This window comes from Nothoprocta perdicaria, unplaced genomic scaffold (assembly GCF_003342845.1).
Source record: "Nothoprocta perdicaria isolate Ctin4 unplaced genomic scaffold, notPer1 scaffold_48, whole genome shotgun sequence".
NCBI lineage: Eukaryota > Metazoa > Chordata > Aves > Tinamiformes > Tinamidae > Nothoprocta > Nothoprocta perdicaria.
In genome coordinates this window covers 3,244,328-3,268,133 of record NW_020455732.1, presented here as the reverse complement: position 1 = coordinate 3,268,133, position 23,806 = coordinate 3,244,328, and the positions used below count along the sequence as shown (strand labels likewise).

At 45.8% G+C, this 23,806-nt stretch overlaps 1 protein-coding gene across 1 annotated transcript in view; it reads right to left on the bottom strand.

The window, feature by feature from the left end:
* ADGRB1 (adhesion G protein-coupled receptor B1) overlaps positions 1 to 21,896 on the bottom strand; it is a 256,076-nt gene extending 234,180 nt beyond the window's left edge. Inside the window, exon 1 of the mRNA XM_026047133.1 lies at positions 21,724 to 21,896. The gene's annotated coding sequence lies outside the window, so the exon portion shown is untranslated. The remainder of the gene's footprint in view (positions 1 to 21,723) is intronic.
* Positions 21,897 to 23,806: the final 1,910 nt, after the last annotated feature.

Genomic DNA, 23,806 nt, shown 5'->3' with positions numbered 1-23,806 from the left:
GGCTTTGAGATAAATGAGTTCACAGAAACTCGAAATCTTTTCACAATGGATTTAAAGAAAGAAAAAAAAAAGGGACTAAAATAGCTGGTTTTGATAAATAAAAATAACTATTCACTTTTTTTTCCCAATCAGTTTAGAGAGTGCCTACCTTGAAAAGATTTGAACTTTGTGAAACATAATGGATTTTAAGATTAAACCTGCTTTCCACCATCATTTCAAAATGCTTCTTGCCTCCCAGTTTCAGCAGAAGAGCTCTGGAGTTAAGTAAGTTGTCATAGGCTGAGTAACAATTTGCAGCCTTGGATATGAAGTGGTTGCTTAGCAGTAAAATCTCCTTCCCTACCACTCCCAATTGAAGGTGCTCCCTATCCCATATATATATTTAGATAGATAGATAAAGATCATATGAATATATAAGGAGATATATTAATAGGAGTTCTTTTTCAAAACCAGAATATTGGGTATAATTGGAAAAAGCCAAACCTCTTCTGAGAGCAGTGGAGCATCACACAGTTAGATGTAGCAGCTCAGACCTGAAAACTGATGTTGTATAAGTAGCAAGAGATGCAAAAATCAAACCTGGTAAGAATTACCGTTCTCAATGTTTTTCAGGATTGCTGCTTCAGCTTGAGGTACACCAGGATGGTACTAAACAAATCTAGGTCATTCTTCATTAGACATCCAACATTTTATTTAATAGATTTTTTTTTTTTAATGCCAGAAGGGAGATTTATGTTCATGCAGTTTGTCCTCAGGCAGAATAAGACCATTGAGTTTCACTCAAGGATTCCTATACTTAGCCCAGAAACCTTGGGTAAGTACATACCTCTCAATTATATTTATTTTACTGATATATTTTCTACCACCCCTAGGAGCCATTCAATAGTGGTGTTTCTATACAGTGACAACATCTTGGATACCTGTTTTTCCCCATTATAAAGCAGTGATGGCAAGTCTTGAAAAAGGAAGGCTTATATCTATCCACAAGACAGAGCTTCCTCTTCTCTAATCTGTCCCATGTGTTTGCAAAGGCATCAGCTACCGTTTAGGCTCTTAGACAACCAGGAAGGCTGTTAATGATTTTCCTTGGCTTGTCAATAGATCACACATGCAAGCTGGCTGACTTTTACTTGGACCAGTGAAGCAGGCTTTTCCTTAAGCTTCTGGTCTCTTTTGCGGCTGATTTAGGTCAGGAGTTAACAACCTTCATCACAAGCAAAGGGTCATGTCCTGCCATTGGCAGTCAGTAAACGCCAAGGCCACTGCCAGCATAAGCAGCTCTCACCCAGTTAAATCTGGGCTGATCCGCGACCTCCGTGTGAGAACAGCAGTGTGAGCAACTCCACACAATGCTGCCAAATGCTCACAGTGCACCTCGAGTGAGTTTTGCATGGAGACACAAGATAAAGAAACTGTGCCAGTTCCCCCCTTTACAGAAAATAGGCTGTGCTGCCTGTCAGACTTGGCTTGCTAAAAACCTGCAGGTCATAAGGAGCTGCAGCAGCAGCTACATTTGCTCTGACCCACCACACCACCAGGCAAGATCTTTCTCCTTGCAGGTCCAAAATATTTAAAAGGTGGCTTGAATCATCAGTATGGGAAGTTGGGAAGTCTCAACTAGCAAAACTGCTCAGAGTACAAGAACCAGCCTGGCCTTATCTACAGGACCGCTGTGGATCAGAGAAGCTGCACTGTCCTTGTGAGTCCCTCCTCTCTAGGTCACAGCACACACACTAGCAGCAAAATAATGACCTCTGGGGTCTCAAGACAAGCACTCCAGGAAAATACAGCTCCTAGATGTTCCCTTTCACTGCTGGATGAGGCTAGGACAAAGGCTGTACCCATCGTTTCGGCTGCTTTGCATGGAGGTCCACCCAAGAGCCAATTGGATGATCCTCCAGGGATGTGACGGAGATGCTCTTCCCTGGGTATGAGCACCGCGTTCTTTCCCTCCAGCTGTGCATGGCCAGCCCAATCCTATTGCCACCACTGGAGGGAGCCAGATGTGACCAAGCAGGGGGTAGGGATTCCTGGAGGTGCCAACCTTCACCCTGGTGCTGCCCAGAAATGCTACCAGGGGAATTGCAGCATCCTCCCCCACGCAGCCCACTGCCCACATCTCAGCAAAGCAAACACGGCAAAGGGCTCTGTTGTTTCAGATCTCAGAGGGAAGAGAGGAACGAAAGAGTAGCCCATCCTCCCTGACTAGCATGTGACAAGCCACAGAAGAGCAGCAGCGCTGCCAAGCCTGGTGACTAAGACCAAAGAGAGAGGAGATAGAGGAACACAAGGCTTGCTTGTTTGGATTTTGTTTGGGGAGTTATTTGAAATTCAGCAGTGACTGGTGTTGGAGAACAGAGTTCACTCACAGCCTCTCTCTTCCCATTCATCCCTGGCCTGGCAAAGAAGGGAGGAGGGGGGGATGTATGCTGAAGAGCAGAAAAAAAAAAAAAAAACAACCAGTCTCCTTATAATAAAGTCTGCCTGGTAGAAGCCTACTTTGCCCACGGGGAGGCATTTGAATCCATTCTCCAACAGCATCAAAAGGAATCCACTACAAGAGCATGGAGATGCTTGCAACAGCCTAATGCTGCTGACCATCTCAATCTTCAAGGCATTCCCTCGTCACCGGCTCTGGGGCATCTCCATGTGGAGTGACAGATGATGTTTTCCTCTGCCCTAGAGCAAGAAGAGGTCCCCATTGCCTGTGATTTTCTCAGAGGGGCAGAGTGCAGTCAATGGCATAAAATGTCCTTGAAGCCCAGAAGAGGAACATCCCATAGAGACAATCTGTTTATCTCCTTTTTTCACATCCTAGACATCAATAAGCAAACAAAGCTTAACTCCCTTCACATGTCACCTCTTTCCCCTAGCATCTAATCTGGAGACAAGGGAGCCTGTGGCGTGCAATATTATCTCAGGCTTGCAGTGAAATGCAATGGGAGTTCTATCAAGTTCTTCATCTGGTGAGCCTCATTTTCAGAGAAGTGCCCTGTTTTCATAGGAGTGTTTTGGCAAGACTTTCAACCTCATTCATGAGTACTGCAGTCCCAAAGGTCTTAGCATCCCACCCCAATGACTAGCCCATTGGAGAGAGCTTAGCAAAGGAGGATCCTCAGAATGCAGACCCAGGCCTTTGAATTTGGATCTCATCTTTGACCCTGAATAAACTTGCCTTGGCCAAGTCACTTTTTACCTCTGCCTCATTTTTCCCAGGTGTAACATAACATTAATGCTTGCACTTGTAAATAAGCCAAAAGCTGCAAAAGAATGAAGTCATTGCTTAGGAGCAGGAAAGCGTATGATGAAGGCAAAGGCTAGAAGGTGCTGCAAAGGGATCCCAAGAGAGGTATGAAACTAGGTATGGTAGCAGGTTTAGCATGGATCTGCCCAGCCAAACACAGGATTAACAGTTCAGGTACATGCTATTCTACATGCTGTCTTTTTAAGAGTATTCTTCCTTTTCTTTCTTTTTTTTTTTTTTTTTTTTTTTTTTTCAGCAGGAATTCTACAGGTCTCTTGCAAATTATTTATAATTGTGAGGATAGCTCAGGATCAGTCCTTGTACTGGCTAGTACTGTGGGTGCAAATCTCACTCCTCATCTTTATTGTTTTTTTCTCTGCTTCTGCTGATCAACGGCATTATTAGAATGGGAATGCTGCATGCTCAGAGGGACAGAGATGCGCCTGCTTTGCAAGGTGTATTTTAAAATGCCAGCCTAGGTATTTAGGCTTATCACGTTGCAGAGAGAAAGAGAGCCTCAGCAGGACACATTGGCATTTGCTAAAAGGCCCAGCAGTTGAGCCTTTCCCAGAAAAAGAAGCATTGCTACAGTCGCTGCTTGGGAAATCCTTGTTTCTGTCTGCAGCTTGGCTGAAGGAAAAGGAGAACAGAGATGGAGGTCTTAGTGGAATCATCATGAAAAAAGATAGGGAAAGAGTTGGAACAGAGAAAGCACTTGAATCACTCAGGAAGGCTATCCTGAGCCCAAAATTGTGTTGACCCTTAGCAAGGGAGTCATCACATGCATCACTGGTTTTAAGGTCTCGTTGAGCTGGAGTCTGCACAGAATACTTATACTTCTCAGTACTGTTAATACTTCCTAGATACTTCTTTTTTTTTCCAGTGCTACCTAATCAAGTCTCACAACAGCCTTGTTAGAGGGGCAACAATTAGACTGGAAATCAGAAAGAGAAATTAAACTCAAGTGTTCATGTGAACTCAAGTGTAACTCATGATCTGACCTTTCAAATCCTCCTGTGATCATTGGCAGTATCCAGAGACCAGCCAGCTATTTCCACCTCCTTCCTGCAAGATAGATGTTGTAGTCGTGCCTGGGATGGCCTGATGAGTTCTGCCATGATGGGGGAATCACCGAGCTTTCAAGTGCGCTCCCAAATGGTGTGGCCTTTTATGGTCACCTCCACACACACTATCTACCCCTGCAACACCAAAGCACAGGCAACATCAAGTGGATAATGTGGCTCTGAGTCTTTGCAAGATATGAAGGGAGGACAGGCTTTAGTAACCTGTTCAGTTCAAGAGTTCAGTTGCCAGGGGCCAGCAAAAACTCCCTGAGTGAAAATACCATTCCCAATAATGGTCCAGTTCAGATATCAGGTAGACATAGCCACTGTATATGACCTTCAAACCTTACTTACTTTACAGCCTCCAAAGAAGACCTTAACAGAAGGAGTCAAGGCAAAGACTCAGAATGTAATTGCTGTGTTTTGTCTCTCACTTTATATCACCAGCAAGGCAAAATCCAGAGGGAAAGGTTAGTTATAAACAACTCATCTGTGAAAAAGTCAATATGCCAAGCTAGGATGCACCAGGCATGTATTTACATTGAAATGTATTTCAAGACACTACTTTTACCAGTATCTAAAATATAGTATCCAATTTTTGTTGCCCAGTTTCAAAGAAAAGATTAATTTACGGTGGGACAAGGCTGAAGAGAAAGACCAGGGAGAGATGATCAGAAGGGCACAAGATCTGTCATATCAGCTGAGAGTGATGATTTTGACCTGACAAAATGAAGGTGAATTGTAGATAAAACTACTATATTTAAATGTAAAGAAGAAGCACCAGAGGAAGAAAGACTCTTTAAACCAGGACAATATGGCCATAAGAATAAACAGGCTTGATACAGCCAAAAACACAACTGGATCAAGGTTTCCAGTTATCAGAAGATTTATTGTTCTAGGTACTCAATCCTGTATGACTAACAAAGCAAATATCCTGATGGCTTTAAGATGGAGGCCAGCTGGCTTGGGGAGGTTGCCTCCAAGTTGAGTGGTTCTTACATGTCATCCAGAAAGATGTAAATAACTCCATGCTCTTGTAGCTTCTATCTGTAGAGTTGAGAGTAACTGGGAGGCTTTGCTCAGGGCCCCATGCGCTTTCTCCTTACTGTCTCTTGCCCAGTGCTTGGTGAGCCATCAGAAACAAGATGACAGAGTTCCCTTCTTTGGCCTTACATTGCAGCAGCTCAAGGACTTGTTTAATAGTCTGTAGACAGCACAGTCATCTTCTACAGACAGGAAAGGCTCCTTCCACTTCCTTACTTGCTCTTACCTCAAATTCTTCCCTCTATGATAAATTCTCTATGAGAATACAGGCAGTTTAGGGGTCCTTCCCCTAGGATATCCTTCCAGTAGCAAGGATCATGATGTTAACAAGGCAGATCATATTCAAATCTATGGGTCCAAGACCCTATTCTGTCCTTAAAGAGCTATCTTGGAGCCTCCTCCTCCTTTGAACCTCAAACCCCAGATAAACCTTGTTAAAAGTATTCAGCATGTCAGCATCTGTAGGTAGATATCTCTTGTCCATGCACTCACCTCCCTCCAGCCTTACTTTCCTTTCATTCCCTGAGGCCTCTGTGTCAAGGGATCTCTGCCTACAAGCAAAACTGACTTGAGAGAATCACCCTAAACACAATGACCCTAAATCCTTGGCCATCTAATATTATTCTATGATGTCCCTTTCCCCCAGTCACACCTCGTACACCCTTTAGGCATCACCCTCTGCGGTTTGGGTACCACACAAACACTTGCAGAGCAAGGACAAGGTGTGACTCTATGTTTACACCTTGCCTTCACATCCGAAGTTTCTGCTAGCACATTTCAGTTATCTAATTTTAGGCAAATTTGAATTTAGACTTCTAAAAATAAGACTATTGATCTTCAAATGCACAATGAACTTTAAGGACATGCCCTTTCTGGCCAGAATAAATGTGTCTACGGTGCCAAAAAGACCTTCATTCCCTGTGAACTGCTCCTTTCAGCGTCTAAGATGCTGCTGTCAGAGCAGCAGAGCTCCTTGGAGACCAAAAGAAAAGACTTAGAAGTAAATTCTTCATTTCCCATAGAGACTGTATTCTGACCTTATTACACTTTGGTAATCTCCTGGTCCTTCTGGGTAGGCCTCTGGCCTCCGATCCAGCCATGGCTGTGGCAGCTCTTGTAATATCTGATGTCCTTTTGTTAAGACTCAGCTTTCATCAAGAAATAAATACAAGTGGCAATTAAATTAACATCCCAGCTGTAATTATTGAAATAAGCCGAAAAGGCTTGATCATAGCTTAAATCTCAGATTAAAATAAAATAAAATAAAATAAAATAAAATAAAATAAAATAAAATAAAATAAAATAAAATGTTTTATTTCTGTAAAATATTTTATTTCTAAGCCACTCAAGATTTGAAGGGATCCAACTTCACAATCCTCTAACTTGTCCTTCTGGCAATGCTTCATGTCTATGTGAGCCACGATGCACAGCAAAGGCCAGAGCTCTCGCATGAATTTTCATACAGGATGCAGCTTGCAGAGGACACAGCCTGACCCTGCTCCAAGAATGTGCAGTCCCTTCTTTCCAAAGCCTCACCTCTGGCACCAGGCTTTTTCTTCAGTACTGCCTGCTGTTTCAGTCCATGTGTCCCTTATCACCTTGTGTGTATTGCTATTCTAGACCAGGTGTCCTGTACTACCTTGTTCACACTACAAAAATAAAATAAAATAAAATAAAATAAAATAAAATAAAATAAAATAAAATAAAATAAAATAAAATAAAAGTAATTAATGCAAAGGGAGGCTTAAAATATATGTATTTCATTGAAGTCCTGGAACAAATGACACAGCTTCTCAGGAGATTACCAAAATGGACAGAGGCACATGCATTTTATTTATAGCTCTAGTTTTACTGCAGTCAGCCAGTCAAGCATGGCCAGGAGTGTATATAGGCAAATGCGGTTCGCTTCTCCCCTCCTCAGCTTTAAAGGGCAGCTAACAGCTTGTCTGGACCGCTTGCTATGAATTTTATGAGCACAACTTAATCATAGAGATAGAATACCACTGCAAGCAGCACAGCTCTAAGGTAAGGAGGCTGATCTACCCATTGCTGCTCTCCTAGCAGGTGGACCGTGCTACCGAGAGGGCAAAGAGCACCGTGGGGAGCAGTGGAGAAATCACCATGCAAGACCGAACTAGCAGTTCAGGGATGATGACATGTTGTTGTCCCTGGGAAAAAAGTCGCTCTGCAGTGTGTGAGGAGAGAAATTTAGTGACACTTCTTGCTGGTGGGAGAGAGAGAAAACAACTCTCTGCAACCATGCATTGGCATGTCCTCCATCATCTCCAGTGCTCTTGTGCAGTTCAAACCAGATATGATACTGGAGGGTAAAGGGAGTGAGGATGGCAGTGAGACCTCCATTAGGAAGTCCTTTTTTGGTGAGGAAATTAGTATCCCTGGAGTTTAACTCCTCTCTCTGCCAAGAGAAGCCTAGTTCCTCACTCATTTCAGTTTTGAGGCTCCCTTATAGGACATACCCCATCCACCATCTTGTAGGAACATCTAAATCAAGGCAGGGCACTTCTCTAAAAGGTTTTCTCCACTCCCATCACAAATTAAAACCCTCATACAGTCGTCACAAGATGACATCAAAGATAAACCCTTTAAATCAAATTGAACAGGGCCAAGGTGCAGCTACAACACCAGCTACTGAGATGCTGGGAGTGATGATGGGGCAATAAATTGGGGATATTTTGTCATGCCTTCGTTCCATTCTTCCTTTCCCCTAGAAATGGTCTTTTCTATCCTCCAGCCCTCATTCTCACTGCTGTTAAGTCAAGACTCTCCTTGACGCTTTTTCAAAGCTTTCCTGGAAGTCATAAAATGTGATTATTCTCCCTGACCTCCTCTGGACTTTCTCTTGCTTCAATTTGTTTTTGAATTCAAGGGTTGTGCCCAAGCCCCATTACCATGAACTTTGCTCCATCCAACGTCCTACACAAAGGCAGAAATGCAACTCAGCTGCCACATGCTGACGTGTTCATCATGACACTGCACCTTACAGTCATTCTGACCTGCATTTCCCCTTACAAACAATAGCCCCATCCTCCTACCCTGTACTTTTGGTAGAAACCATACTCATTCCTATTGGATAGATCCATGGATAGATTTAGGTCAGTTCTATCCCCCATAAACCTGCACTTTACAGTCACAGATATCACTCCTAATGTTTAGATCGACTTCTGTCTATCCATTGGCTTGAAGCAAATGGGAGGGAAATCAGAATCCTCCTGACACAGCAAATCCAGGGAGGAGAAAGGAAGAATCAATTTTTATAATATGTGTTTGGCACTACATAATAGATATAACTCTAAATGCAAGCCATAAAGTTGGAGAGGCTTATAAATTAAATCCGTTCTGTCCCTTTTAACTAAAAAGTGACCTTACCATAGAATTAAATGTGGTTTTTATCCAGTGATCTATGGAGCTGTAAAAGTGGCTGATTGTTGCAGTTCAGTCTTATAGTGCAAAGACAGGCTCCCAGATAGGCATCTGCAAGAAAGCTGCTCACAGCTCAGCCCATGTGCTAAGACTTAGCTTAAATTAGCACAGGGACACTGTGCAGCACGGAACCTCATTCCTCTCCCTGCCAGAATAGGGTGGCCATGTCCTCCCTGGCAGCAGCTCCTGTCCCCTGAACTGTAGCCAGGCTGGGAGTCTAGGAATGACTTAAGCCCCTGACTAGGGCTAAAAACACATCAGAGTGTGCTCTAAAAATCAATCAGTCTTTGCAAATGCAGGGAAGTTCTCAGCTCTGTGTCCTACCCCTGTTTTGTTTACTAGGAAAGGTACAGCCTTAACTACAGTGCAAGACAAAGAGAGGATTTAAAAGCACCCTGGGGTTCAGCAAAATGCCACAGTAGCACAAAAAAAGGAGAGTAGAAGGTCTTTGATTTTTCATGTAGTGACTCCATCCCCCTGCTCAAATAATCATATAGGGGAGTGTGAAATACAAAAGGCTTGACATTGGAATCCAGCCCAGAGGACACAATTTAGGACGCTCCTGAATGCTGTTGAATGGCCAAAAATTATCAAGCCTTTTTTTTTTTTTTTTTTTTTTTTTTTTTTTTTTTTTAAAGAAAATGTGATCTAGAAGATTCTACTGGGTTACAGGTTGTCATTCATGTGCATAGATTTGCAGAGCCTGCAGGAGGCTCAATGCTCCAAAGAGCATAATCAACACAGGATTGAGGGTTGATTGACTTCCCATCAGTACAACAGTGAAGAAAATCACTTCCCTCCAAGCCACAGATGAAACAGGAAACTCACAGATGCTCAGAAAACTCAGTGGTGTTTTTTTCATCACTAGGGGAGATACTGAAAATCACTGACGCTTGGACAAAAAGGTACTGTCTATCACTTCCCCAGGGTATTCACTGGATTGAAGTTGCCCTAAAAAGCATGAGCCTCCATTAAATGGTAAGAGTGGTTTCAGGAGTGCAGACCTGCTAAGATAATGTCTACATTGAAGACTCATCCGAGATATCACACTCTGCTATATAACACATTTACCTGGACTGGCCATTGACCAAGCCACCAAGTGAAAATCTACAATATTACTGTGGTTACTTACCAACACACCCTGGGTTATTTCCAAACTATGTCTTAATATCTTGGATGCTGATGTCAATAGCTCCCTTCCTACTTTTTTTCTTTGATTCCTAGACGCTTTTTATTTATTATTATTTATTTATTATTATTCTCATTGATCTGCATGTATATTGTTGATCACATAGGATTGGATTTGGGGATCAAGAACTCTCTCACAGTCAACAACACCATTCAGTTGTTATCAAAGTAAAAAAGGCCAGGCATTATCAAGAGGCTGACACCGACCAGGGGCTATTATTAATAGACAATATGAACAAGACTATCTTTACAGTGGGGAGGTAGAGAACTTCGGTTAGTGGCAACAAATTGCACAATCTCACTTAGCCAAAGAACAAAACCTGCCATATGTTGGGGGTTTTTTTCATCATTTGATGTGATATTTAATAGACTGCAGTAGCCTACAGGAACTCAGATCCCCCCCTACACACTATAAGGATTCTGGCACACACCAGATTTAACCAGAGGACAATAATCTCTCAGTTGCCAGATGAAACCTGCCACCACTCCTGGAATAAGGAGGAAAGAGAGATTTTAAAAGCTGATTCAATAGAGCACAGAACTCATCATCTTCAAATATCGTGTTGTCCAGGTGCCATGATGCTAATAATAGCATCATATTTCCCCAGCCTTCCTCAGTATCCCCTTAGTGCTACACTTTTTCTCCTTCAAGGAAAAGAACCTTTACCTTTCTTTGCCAAACCTCAATTACTTTTGGAATTTCTGCTAACTGGAGTTAGGGGTTCCATGAAATCAAGGAAAACAGAGCAGGATTTCTGAATACAGCACCTAGTGTGCTGGGCTGTTTGGGGTTGATGTACATCACCACTCAGGGCTGACTACCTATCTCACCAATGCAAAAAGGTTAGGCTTTGTGCTGTTACTACTTCAAAGTTATTTATGGTTAATACTTGGTAAAGCCTAAATGATGAAGTCATCCATGACCTGCAATGGATCAAATCAAAAACACCTGAAGAGACTCACCAGCCCAAATACTCATCTCCAGGGTAAAAAGGGAAAAACAAAATCAAACTTTGAAATTGCAACTGAATCTCCACAGAGAGAGAAAAATCTGCTTTGTCCCAGACAAGAGCTCTCCAACTCTTGCTATTTCAACCACAGCGATATCAGGAGATGCCAGCTAAGAGTCAGAAGGAATGACCAATTTGTCTAACCTCCTAAGCCAATACTTCAAACCGCCCTGAAAGTGAGGGTCCTAAGAAAGGGGAGAGAAAGACCTTAGTCAAAAGATGGCAATGGGAGCTTCACTGAGGAAAACCCCTGAATTGGAAATGGAACAAGATCCCAAGACAATCTGACATTGGCCTATCTCACAGTTTTCTTTCTACTTTCTTCAGGCCATGGGCTGTCTCAGTGCTTAAAAGCTTTACACTGCTCATGTTCATGCCAGGTACAAGAGCAGTGAACCTGAAAGAGCTCACCAAGAGGAGTTCAGGGAAAGCAGACAGTATTGGTTAGTAATTTGAGGGAAAATATAATTAAGGCATAATGACTTCAAGTGATATGCCCTGTCAATGACTTGGAAAGCAGCCAGGCTTGCTGCCACATGAACAGAGAGACAGGGTCTAGACAGAACCTCAGCTGCCAACTCTGGATGAGGGCTGGCGGTTGGACAGGACAATTACACTACCTAAGCCACCTTCCAGACCAGGAGCCAATTTAAACAGCTGAACTTCCTTTCTTTTCAATTACTCCTTCTCTGACCATCTAAAGAACTGTAGCAATCAGTCTGACTTTGTCTTTCAGAAAAAGACATCTAAGTGGCAGGGTATTGCACAGGTCCCTGAGTGGAAAAAAAATATGGCTGAACAGCATCATTAATTCTCCCCTCCACTTTTGGCATTTACACTAAAATGATTGATTTCCTTTCCCCACCACCACCACCCCAACTACAAATAACTTCCAAAAGGAGATTATGCTATCTGCTCTGTAATCAACAGCAACTTCAAAAGGGCTTAATGCTAAAAGAAAATCTCAGGGGACCAGCATTAAGTGGGAAACAAACACAGCATTTGGGTTGTAATATGAGGTGACAGGATAGGGTTTTAATAACCCTATCACTAGAGCATGTGGTGCACCTTGTGCTTCATAAACTGGAGGTACGAATATGAGAAGTTGTGGGAAGATTGTATGGAAGGACTGTGTGAAATGCAGCCATGCCTTGTGTGAAGCATCTGACTTATTTAATTGTGCCTAGTGGCTGCATCTATCACCAGCTTTCCTGTCACTTCCCAGTACTGTCACCTTCAAACGAGCAGAGCTTGGTGAGCCAGCACCAGGATTTGGAAGAGTCATGTCCTATTCAGATCCAACTGTTCTCTTGACAGATGATCTGGGCAAGAGAAGGGAGGTGAGAAAGAGCAGTGCTTAGTTCCATTTTTTTTCCTTCCTATGGAAATGAAAACTACTGTTGGGATCTCCTCTGTAGATGTATTCAAGACCTATTTAGAATAGGAAAGAGAAAGCTATTTCAGTTCCCTGAAGCCTTCACTTCTTCTTTCATGCTTTGTTTTGTCTTAGGTACCTAGCACAAGCACATATTCTTCATGCCCAGAGCCAAGAACAATGGTAGAAGAACAGTGGGGTTGCACAGGAGGTCCCAGAAAAATCAGGAAGCTCAGCAAGGTGGACAGAAAAGAGTGGGGACACTTTCAGGACACGTCAGACACTTCAGCGCCACCCTTTTGTAGATGTACTGGTATCCATGCAATAATCACAATAGATGCCAAAGACCCTATATCACAAGCGAGGTGCAACAGGGCAAAATGGCTTCATCTGAAGTGCTACAGATTAGAGCTGGGACCAATGCAACACACTAATATCTGTGCATAGGCTTTTATTCCAGAAGGCAGCAACCTCTTTCTGTCATCAAAAGGCAAAATATGGGGAATTTCCTGTCTTCGTCCTGTATGTCATAACTCCCTATGACAACTAAAACTCCCCGTCCCTTATCAGAAAGTAGGGTCCCTTCCTCCTCCTCTTTGCATTCAAAGAAGTGCTGTGCTCTGAAGAAATGTTTAACTTGGCTCCCAAATGTGTTTCTAATTACCCCATAATTTATACTTAAGCCCTTTGGCCTGTAGATGATGTTTTCATAAGGAGAGCACTAGCCCTTGAATACCCTTGAATGCCTTCAGTGCTGTGTACTGGTAGGAGTCACAGAGAGCTTTACCAACCACCATCCTTCCTCCATCCACCACCATCCTTGTCCCCTTCGCAGCACACCGCATTGTACTTGATGCTGTCCACTCTCACAATAGCCTCACAGGACTCTAGGATGGTATTAAAGCTGCTTTTGGAAAATCCTTTGCTTCTAATCAGAAGTCATAAGCCAGACCATGTGTGAGAGGATTCTAACAGCCATCAACCCCACAGAGCTAGAAAAGATCTATCAGAGCCAGTGTAGGAGGATTTTCTCTTTCCGTGGCCCCAAAATTCTTCCTTCAGCTTCAAAGTAAGACTAAATGCTTAGCTTTTCCCAGGGCATCAGAGGAAGCTATTCACAACAAGGCAATTACTTGCTTCAGTGAGACAGGTAAAACAAGCTAAGCATCAAGTTTTAAGGCAATGTGCATTCACATTTCTGGTCCGAAATGTTGTAGTATTGTTACTGGCCATTGCCTAGCAAATAATCAGCACAAGGCTCAAGAGAGATATAGGGACTGAGCTGACCTAGAAGATCCTTGTCTAGAAAAGGAAGATGAAGTAAACAGAATATCAACCAGGGGTAATGCCCCAATGAAGTGTTTGCTTTCTGAGGGGTAATAAGGCTACTTCATAATATCTTAACTCCCTTAAGCCACATTTGACCCATAGCACACCAGACGGCCTCACCTCTGAGGCACCGAGCCCAAGACTGTTCCCTCATGGGCAGCTCTGTCTTGCAAGTCTGTCCTGCAATACAGACCCCAGTGCTTTTCCCAGCACACCTTTAAATATCCATCACATCTCCTGTTCATGAGACCAGGGCCTGTTGGAGCTGGGAAGCTCCTGAGAGCAGCTGAATGGAGCAATGACATCAAAGCCAACAGCACTCATGTCCCTTTTGCATAGAATAACAGATTTGGAAGCGACCTCTGAATATTGTCTAGTTCAACTCACTTGACTTCTTCAGGGCATTGTAGAAGATCATTGTCTGGATGACCCTGCATGACATGAGGACCTGCAAAGGCTCGGATGGGTGATTGAAAGGACACTTCCATGACATATCTTCTACCCCTGCCGAGATATAGGGGGCAATAGCATCTTCTCCCAGAAATACCCTTGTGTTCTATGGACATCATCCTGCCCTTGCCACAAAAGCTTATCACTCCTTCATACTGGCTACAATAACAAGAGCACAATATCATCGAATAACTGTCCCTGCTCATACATACTAGGGACTGTGCCAGTTAAACAGAACAGCAGTGCAGATATAAACATACTCAAAATCATTAAGGAGGAAGAACTAATGTCTGTTAAAACCAATTGCCTCCTCTCCCTTTTCCCCTCACCCCCCAGAAAGTATAGAAGATGCATGTTTCCTCTCTCACTACAAGACTAGGAAAACCAGCTTCAGCAGCTGTCAGTGGGGTTTTCTGTGCTGATGCTTCACCTCCATCAGTCTTTGTGACACCTCACAGACAAACACACTGAATCACTAAATCAAAACCCATCCCTGGTATCGTCACAATTTTCTGAGAAAGCTGCTCTGCCTCAGTGATCATGTGCAGGGCAGGCAGCATATCGAACCACTGAATAACTACATCAATGCCAAACTCCCTCCCAAGTGGAGGTGCTGAGACAGTCCAGACTTGCTCATGAGCTGAATGGAGATTTGTTGCCATTACACATATACCATCACTGGCCATCTAATATACAAGAGCTATTCAAGCTCCTGGGTCGCCGATTTTTTTTCTCCTCCCTCAGTTAAATTCTGTCATAAAAATTGTAAGCTGTGCTGTAATTCTGCCTCCTTGTAGAGATACTCTTGGGGCATATGCAAGATTCAAAGACTGTTACCATCACCCGCATATGGTGAGCTTGCACTAAGCTCCAAAAAGCTGTGTAATCATCCTTGTGCTTTCCTTTGTATGCACAAACATGAGTTTTTGTCAGCAATTAACCCTTGTTCCAGCTCAATAGGGCTGATTTGTTTGTAGAACAACATCTAAGAAGCAAAGATTAGCAGGCCAAGCTCTTTAATACTTAAGATATGAGTGTAGTTTCTCAAAATAAGATTTCCCATTTCTCACTGGCATTTCATTAAAGCCTTTTCAAGCAGCCCTTTCCAACTTACAAATGCTCAAGCCAGATGATAGAAGAAAAAATATATCTAAAAAATGACTACACCATGCATCACAAATGTGGTCAGAGCAAAATTATATGCTCAGATTTCTTGCATAAGTGTGTGTGTATGTTCAGGTACACTAATGTAAGTCTTTGATGGAACTAACAAGACTTGGAATACACAAAGAAATTAATAGCTTGGTTCAAGAAGGAGCAGAATATTCCTAAAACTGCAGCTGAGTCCAGAAATAGATTCTGAGAAGATCAATTTTTTGTTGCATACTGATTTATCCAAATGTTGCGTAGTGGCAAAGCCCTCTATAACAAAATATCTGATTACTGGCCTGTGACCATAAATCCCACACACCCTCAAGCGATGGCCAATGAATAACAGACTTGTTAAGTGAACGAATCTGCACAATGAATAAATCTACCAACACGGCTTTCAATACAAAAGACCCTATCGGGACAAATTTTCCTCTGAAGGTGTATTGACTTTCATTTGCAGGAACCAGCAGATATTTGTTTTGAGAAGAAGATAGTCATTGTTAAATTGCTGCTAACCACCATATAGTACAAACCAGATGCCGATCTGAGGCTCACTCTGCTCTATATCAAAGTGGATTGGACTATAAAACAGAGTTTTCTGCAGAAGGAAAACATCTTATACACAGTTTGCTGAAAATAAAAAGTGTCTGCATGAGCCAGAGGGAATCTAGGGAAGGGATAAGAAATTGTCACACACTGATGCAACCCTGACATCTTAGAAAGGTGTAGAGAAAATAAAGACTGAGAAAGGGCAAGAAAACGTGATTCAGGAGGAAATTTTAAGAGGAGGCACGCATTCAGAGTCAAAATGCAACAAGAATAATTCATGCCTCGTATTTGGCTGGGGCCTTTTATCTCAGATTCCCAAAGGAAGGAAGTGTCATTTGACCAAGTCCTTTCGAATGCCTGGCACGGAGCCCCATCAGAGCCTGAGCAACAACACCAGTGAAGGAGGAAGCCAGGCATCCCCATTTTACAGAAGCAACCACGGAAGTACAGAGAGATCAGTGCCTAAATTAGCTGTGATTTAAACCCCTGGCCCAAGACACAGAGTTCGGCTGCATGTGAGTTCAACCTTACCATGCCCTTGGCCTGTAGTGGGATTTGCACTAAACAAATCTTTCAAAACCAGGCCCTGATGTTTTGTGTTAGACACTAGAAATTCCAGGGTGTTTGCAGAGTTGCAGGCTTAAATGATCGATCAGGAGGTCCACAATAACTCAGTGCCACAAATGGGACAATGATGGGGGTGTCGAAGCTCCACGTCTGCTCTGGCATGGAAACCATGATGACCTTTATGTTGAACACATTTGGAAAGATGCTAACTCTCTGTAAAATATACAAGAAGCTGGCCTTCCAGGAGTGGAATAGTTCTCATATATGGCATAAAGAACAAAACTAAAAGGTATTTTGCACACAGCAAGGACTTTGTCGTAGGACGACTGAGTTCAAAAATTGAGGAAACCTCTCCAATTAATGAGGCCACTCTGACGACAATGCATGATTTGAGAGTGCAGGTAGGAGCGCCCAAATGGTGGGATTAGGTGTCACAAGGCTGACCCCTTAGTAAAGTTAGACATTCAATAAAAGAGTCTGGAAATATAATCTACTGATACATGTATATGACATGCAGAAAGCAGTGTCTCAGGTATATGCAAGGTTCATCCACCCACATCTCAAGCCACATCCAGTCTGCAAGCAGCAACTCTACCTGGATCAAACCACTTCCCTACTAACTGAGATGGTCACTGGTATATTCACTATCCACTGTAAATTTTGCATACTTTATATTCTTCTATATACTTAACCTCTGTTGACAGCACAGGTCATCATACTATGGATGACATTGTATTTCAACCATCTGCTTCAATGAAGAGTTTATCCCAAAATGCTATAAATGGATGGAAAGCCCAAATTTCTTTATGAGAGCTCTCTTTTTTCTTCCTCCAAATACTTTTTTTTCTTTCCCCAAGCCCCCTTGTAACAGGGGTAATGTGTAATATTAGCCATAGCAGAGCTTGCAGATTCAACAGCTCATTTCTCTTCATCTGGTCCCTCCTTGATCAATGCTTTATGAAGGAATATTTCAGAAAAAGAAATGCAAACAGAATAGAAGAGGGAAACTAAGAAAATATCCCTAGTTTAATTTTGATAATATGGGTGGTAAGGGGGCAGGGATTCACTCCAACAAAGAAAAATCAGCAAATCATCTCTCATTTTCTATGACAGAGGTAACCAATTTAAATTTTCATAAAGGGGGCAGTGATGTGTGTCTTTGCCAGACAGAGTCACCAATCTAGCAGCCCTCTGATTTAAAATATTATCTTTTTTTTTTTCCCTAAAGAGCTTCCTGCAGCAACGTGACAGATTATCTCAGCATAATCACACTAATACAAACCCTTTGCTCTAAGGGGCACCAAGAGGAATTTCTAAACTCAAGATGCAAGGAAAAAGGGATGTTCTGAAGGGATCTCCTTTGCTACAAATTTTCTTTTTTCTCTTTTTTTTTCCCTTTAATTTTTTTTTCTTTTTGAATGTGTGTGTAGTTGTACTTTGTCATCTCAGAACATTGCAAAATATCTTAAAAAGCCAGTCATGCAAGGATATGCAAAGGTATGCACTTTACATGAGCCAACCCATTCAATCTCCATTTTAGGGAAAAGTTTGGATTTCAGTTACTTCAAGGACTTAAAGGACTGTGAATTTAGGACTTTGAGTATCCATCCCCATATAAAGATTAAGTCAGAAGGGGCCTTTCAGCTCTCCAAGCCCTCGAGTGCCCCACATTAGTCTGCAGAATCTTCCTCCCATTTCCCCCACTTCAGAGCATCCCTCCTTGCCTTCTCCTAAGCACCAGCCCCAGGTGTGGGGAAAATCCATCAGATTTGGGGAAGGCACCATGGGAAGGGTGCTTTGCCTACAGACAAGTTAAACCTCTTCCAGTAAGCACTGCGACACCAGGAGAGGCAGATTTTCTGCAACCCTCCCAGCCAGGTGCCAATTTCCACTCACTTTGAAGGCTCTTGCATGCGCAGGGAGCTGAATTTTCTCTAAGGAGAGGAGGTGAGCGAGTTACCCAGGCATCCTGTCATCCATCTTGCAGGAAAAAAAAAATACATATACTAACCTCCCTTTGCACCTCTTCTGGCTTGGGATCTGTGACCATGCCCAGGGAAGGGATTTGACTCTTTAGCTGAACACAACACAGGTTTCCTGAAGCTAATTAAGGAGTGGAGCCAATATCCTGCAACAGGTATCAGTGACAAGGGTTTTCCTGCATGCTCCACTTCAGCTCAGGGAGAAGGTGGATATTTCAGGATGCACTTGCAGTGTTTACACCTCTCCTTCCCCCCGAAAAGGAGAGGGGGGACAGGGAAGCCTCCTCCAATATCTTTGCCTGGGATGAGCATGGAAGGTCCTGATCCTGGATGGGCATGGAAACCCCAGGAGCTCTTGGCCACTCCATTGCCCACCCATGGGGACCAAAGTGGGGTGACAGGCAGGGAGCAGGACTCCTCCTCCCGCAGCAGCCAAGTCGCTGCTGGGCAGGGGGAGGCGAGTGGAGCTGCTCTTTCGAGCCACTCGCCAGCCCCATGGGCAGCGGGGTCTGCCGGGAGCGACCCTCTGGCTTCTCCCGGGGATGCTGATCTGCAAGAAGAGGGGGAAAATTGGACAGGAGGTGCAAAAAAAGCACTGGGAGGATTACAAAAATATCCCACGGGAAGGCGATGGAAATAAATCCCCGGAATAAGCGAATTGGGGTGTGGGGGAAATAAAATCCCCGTTGCGGGGCAGTTGCGGGAATAACCTCCCAGAGAAGGGGGGTGGGTGACGGTCGGGGCCGTTTCGGGGGGGTTCCGGCGACTGCAGCCCCGCGGGCACCGGCGATAGGCGGGTGGCGAGCGCCACCTCCCCGCCGCTCGCCGCAAGCCCTGGCGGCCCCCGGGAGCCCCCCCGCGCCCGCCTCAGCCGTGAGGCTGGGAGCGGTGTCGGGGTGCGCGGGGGAGGGACACGACACCCCTGCGGGGCATCGCGGTGCTCTCCCGCTCCTTCCCAGTGTCTCCAGTGCATCGGCGACAGAGCCTATGCTACGGGGGGAGGATTGTAAGTTGGGGGGGAAGGGGTGCAAAAAGGTGACGTTTGTCGCACACTCTCACACACTCACACCTTGGGCTGCTCCTCGGGGACGTGGAGCCACCACTGCCACCCACACGCCACTTCCCAGCTCGCAAACTGCCTCAGTTTCCCCAAACAAGGACCCACTGCCTCGCAGCCGCCTCGCCGCTAATCGTCCATCTCCATTCCGTTTTAGGTCTTAGAATAAGGGTGAGGGGCAAGGAAGGGGGAATCTCGGATCCTATTATTATTATTCTACTTAGGGGTCTGGGCCACCATCCCAAGCATCACAGTGGTGGGATCACATGGGATCCCCCCTGTCCCAGTCCTTGCCCTGGTCCGGAGAAGGCAGGAAGGGACCGCGCTGAACTCGCTCTAGCGAGGGGTCCTCCTTCTCCTGCACCCCCCTCCCCACTCCTGCCCCCTCGCCCGGCGGTGCCCCCAGGGCCTGAGACCTGGTGCGATTCATCAGCATCTTCCCCCCCAACCCCGCTCCGCGGGTGACAACCTCGGGACCTCCCTCCTCTTCCTCAGCGAGGTCCTGGGCGCCGCCAAGGGCTGCGGGGAGGGACGCAGGTTAATGAGTCATTAATTAATTAGGGATCCGCTTAATATGCACGGGGAGTTGTTTGTTTCCTTTAGCAGCCGGGGCTTTGGATGAGCTCCCAGCTCCAGCCTGGTCTCTCGGCTGATAATAGATAATACAGATATTTCGACAGCAGCCAAAGCAGAGTCATCATCATTAATACACCGTCCTCCCTAGCTACCCAGGGCAGGGGGGAAACTCATCCCTCCCAGCTCTTTTCATGGCTGGGATGGAGCAAAATCCGTAGGAAAGCAACAGGTAAAGGGAGCGGAGACGAGAGGAGGTTCCCCCCCCAACCCGGCCGCCCCTGGTCCCCCGCACGGCAGTGGCCGCTTTAGGGGCGCTGCGATTTTGGCTGAGCCGCGCAGGCAGGTTTTGGCATCTGTCAAAGTAGCTTCGCTCTTCCTCGCCATCACCCCCCGCTTTCTATTCCCTTCCCTTCTTTCCCTTCCTCCTCCTCCTTCTCCCCCCTCAGCCATTATATTTCAGTTGGCCACGGCGCTCGGCAGACCCGGGAATGGGACCTGGGATGGAGGGATGGCGAGGTGGGGAGAGGGAGGGGGGTGACCTTGCCCTGCTGTCCTGCTCCTGAGCACCTCCTTCCCCCTGTCCAAGAGCTTTCCATGCCTGTCCGGAGCGGAATGGGAGACCCAAGCACTGCCCTCGCCGAGTTGCTTTGCAGCGCGATGTCTCCAGCCCCGATGCCCCTCCGCATCAGGGGAGGGTGTGTGTGTGTGGGGGGGGGGCGCGCTGAAAAGTCCCTTAACCCCCTCCCCACCGACACGCACCTGCTTCTCCCACCCCTTCCCTCTCTTCCTTCCCGGCAAAGCACCTCTTCCCGAAAAGTCTGGAGCTCCATCTCCAGCCCCTCTCCAGCGGCGAGTGTCAGGGAAGGGGGGCGGTGATGGGGGGGTGAGAGGGGGAGGGCGGGGGGGGAGAAAAGGGAGAGACGGATTTTTTTGTGGGTTCGTTCCCACACAGGGTGATTCAGAGAGAGATGCTTCGTAATTACGCATCCCTGATGGAGACTCCTTCTCCCCCTCCTTCAGCAAGGCTGATGCCTGGATGCTCTCAGCCCCGCTCCGGGCACAACGGGGCTATGCGACCTTTCGCAGTCTAAACCCTTCTTTTTTTTTTTTTTTTTTTTTAAAAAAAAAAAAAAACCAACAAAAACCAATGTTTTTCCTTGTACTGTGGAGCAAAGTACTGATCCACAGCGTGGGGACCGCGGCTCTTGGAAGCTCAGCCCCGGCTGCCACTGCGGCGCTGCTCGGTCCCCAGCTCCCCTTCCCTCTCCTGGCTGCCTTCTCTCTCCCTCCCCCCCCACTCCTCAACTTTCCCCTCCAAGGAACAAGCCAGCTCTCCCCCAAGCTTATTTCCCTAGGATACAAACGTATTTCTCCCGCTTTTCGCCGCTGTTTCCTTCAGGCATTCCGTATTTTCCTCCTGTTTGCCCACAGGACCCGTAAGCTCTGAAGTTGAAACTTCCCACGGTCGGAGAGTGATGATGATGCCCAGTCGGTTGGGATTTCAGAGCAAAACCCTCCTCCCGGGGCCACTTCCAAAGGGCAGAGGAGCCGGAGCATCCCCACCGCATCCCTGCTCCTGCATCCCGCTGAGGATGGAGAGACCCCTGCAAAGCGCAGCCCAGGGAAGCCAATCTGTCCCCGATCCCCATCCCTTTCCCTCCTCAGAGGAAGGAAGGAAAGGCAGGAGCCTCTTACCTTGCACACCTCCCCGGGGGTTTATATCCTCCGTCTTGTCGTCGTCAAATTCCAAATGGAAACCAGCAACATATCCAGGGGTAACCAGACCAACATTGGGCAGCGTGAGAAGTCCAAATAGGATGGCAGCGCTCTCTCTCCCTCTGCTCCTTCCACTCTCTTACATATATATATATATATATATACACACACACACACACGCGCGAGCGCACGCACACACTTATATATATACGTATATGTGTATATAGATATATATATTAGATGGGGGGGGAACCTAAAAGAAATGGGACTGGGGAGGGAGAGGAGAGGAGAACCTTTGGTGTCTCTGCAGACAGGCAGGTGGAAGAGAAAAGCAGCAAAGAATTAAGCCTTTTTTTTCGGAGGAATCCTGAGGCAAGGGGAAAAACGCAGTTGCAAGCCAATAAATCATTAGATCCAAGCAGACAAGTCGTCCTCTTCTTCTTAAAAAATACAAAATAGAAAATAATTTTAAAAAGTAGATATACGGCAGGGTTCAGAGTAGCTTTCCCAGCAGCGAAAGGAGAGAGAATGGTCTTCTCTGGAAAGATATGTTTGTTTAAAATCCACTCGTCTGCTTTTCTTTCCTACTCTCTCTTCTCCCCCCCCACCCCACTTTTTTTTTTTCTTTTCTCTTTTTTTCCCCTAATTCTGCTTCTGAATCTCTCCCTGTGAAACTAGATCCAGTCCTTGTAGCCAGGGGCTGCATTAAGGATTACATCAGGCTTTTATAAGCTTTCCAGATCACACATTAGAGTGAGAGAGAGCAAGAGAGAGAGAGGGAGAGAGGGAGGGATGGGAGGGAGGGATAAAACGCGCACACACACACACGCGCACACGCACGGATCGGAGCCTGGTAAAACGGGCAGCTATAGGCAAGGACCCTAAGTGCCACACTGCTGCTCCGCTAGCCTATAGGAGGAGAGGAAGGATGGATGGATGGATGGATGGATGGATGGATGGATGGATGGACGGACGGAGCAAAGGAGCCAGCGAGAGCCGGAGCACGTTGGCGCCTGCAGAGTGCAGCCTCCTCAGGACAGCTTAGCCCTAAGCTAAGCCAGGAGGTGAAAAGGGAGCAGAAGCAAAAAGGGGGATAAGGATGGGGGTGGGGAGGCAGGTCCCCCCTCCCACATCCCTGCCCAAACCCGCGGGGTCCCCGCAGCAGGATGTGCAGGGAGGAGAGGGGATGGGGCTGCATGGCTGCTGGAACATGGGGGGACAGGATGCAGTGGGAACCACCAGGCAGAATCTCCCCTGCCCCATCCGAGCTCCCGTGCATCCCAGCTTTGTACCGAGGCGGGAGGAAGCAACAGTGTTTAACCCTTGATGCTCCTCACTTCCCCCTGCCACTTCTACAGCATCCCCTCTGGCTCCTCCATGCACATGCACGTGGTGGGGTTCTTCATACTAAGGCTTTATGGGAGGTGAACCCCCAAAAAAACTTCTTGGGGGCAAGGTGAAAAGAGAGGAAATCGTTCATTTTGGGGGAACTCAGCAGCAGGTCATGGCCACAAAGGAGTGCGGGAACCAGCTCCCTGCAACACTCCGGCCAGTGCTGCAGCTCTCCTGGCTGGAGGCATCTGTGACAGCTCTGGTTAAGCAGGGACCAGGGCAGCTGGGGCCTGAAATGCGTGTTTTTAGCCGACAGGCGGCTATGCTGGATTAACATGGTGCATGCTCAGAATAGAAATCTCCCCCCGTTCTCTTTCCAGCCTTTGGGGAGTTTCTCTGCTTGTCTTATTTTCTCTTGCCTCTCCAGGCCACCCAAAGATGCTGTATCCCCTCCTCATCCTCCAGCCCTGACAGCAGTTTGGGCAAAGGGAGCTGGAAAGCCGGACCTCCATGGAGGAGGACAGAGAGGGATGTTCACCTTCCCTGTGCTGCAATTTGCAGAGTGGGAGGCAGTCCGGATCCCTCCTGCCCCCTTGGACAAAGAAGCTCATTGCAAGGGAAAAGCACCAGGAAGTGTCATGGAATAAGGGAAACCCATTCACACTGCAGCAATGGGGCATAAACTAAATTCCAGGTTTTGGGAATGGGGAAGAGGACTCTGCTTTCATCT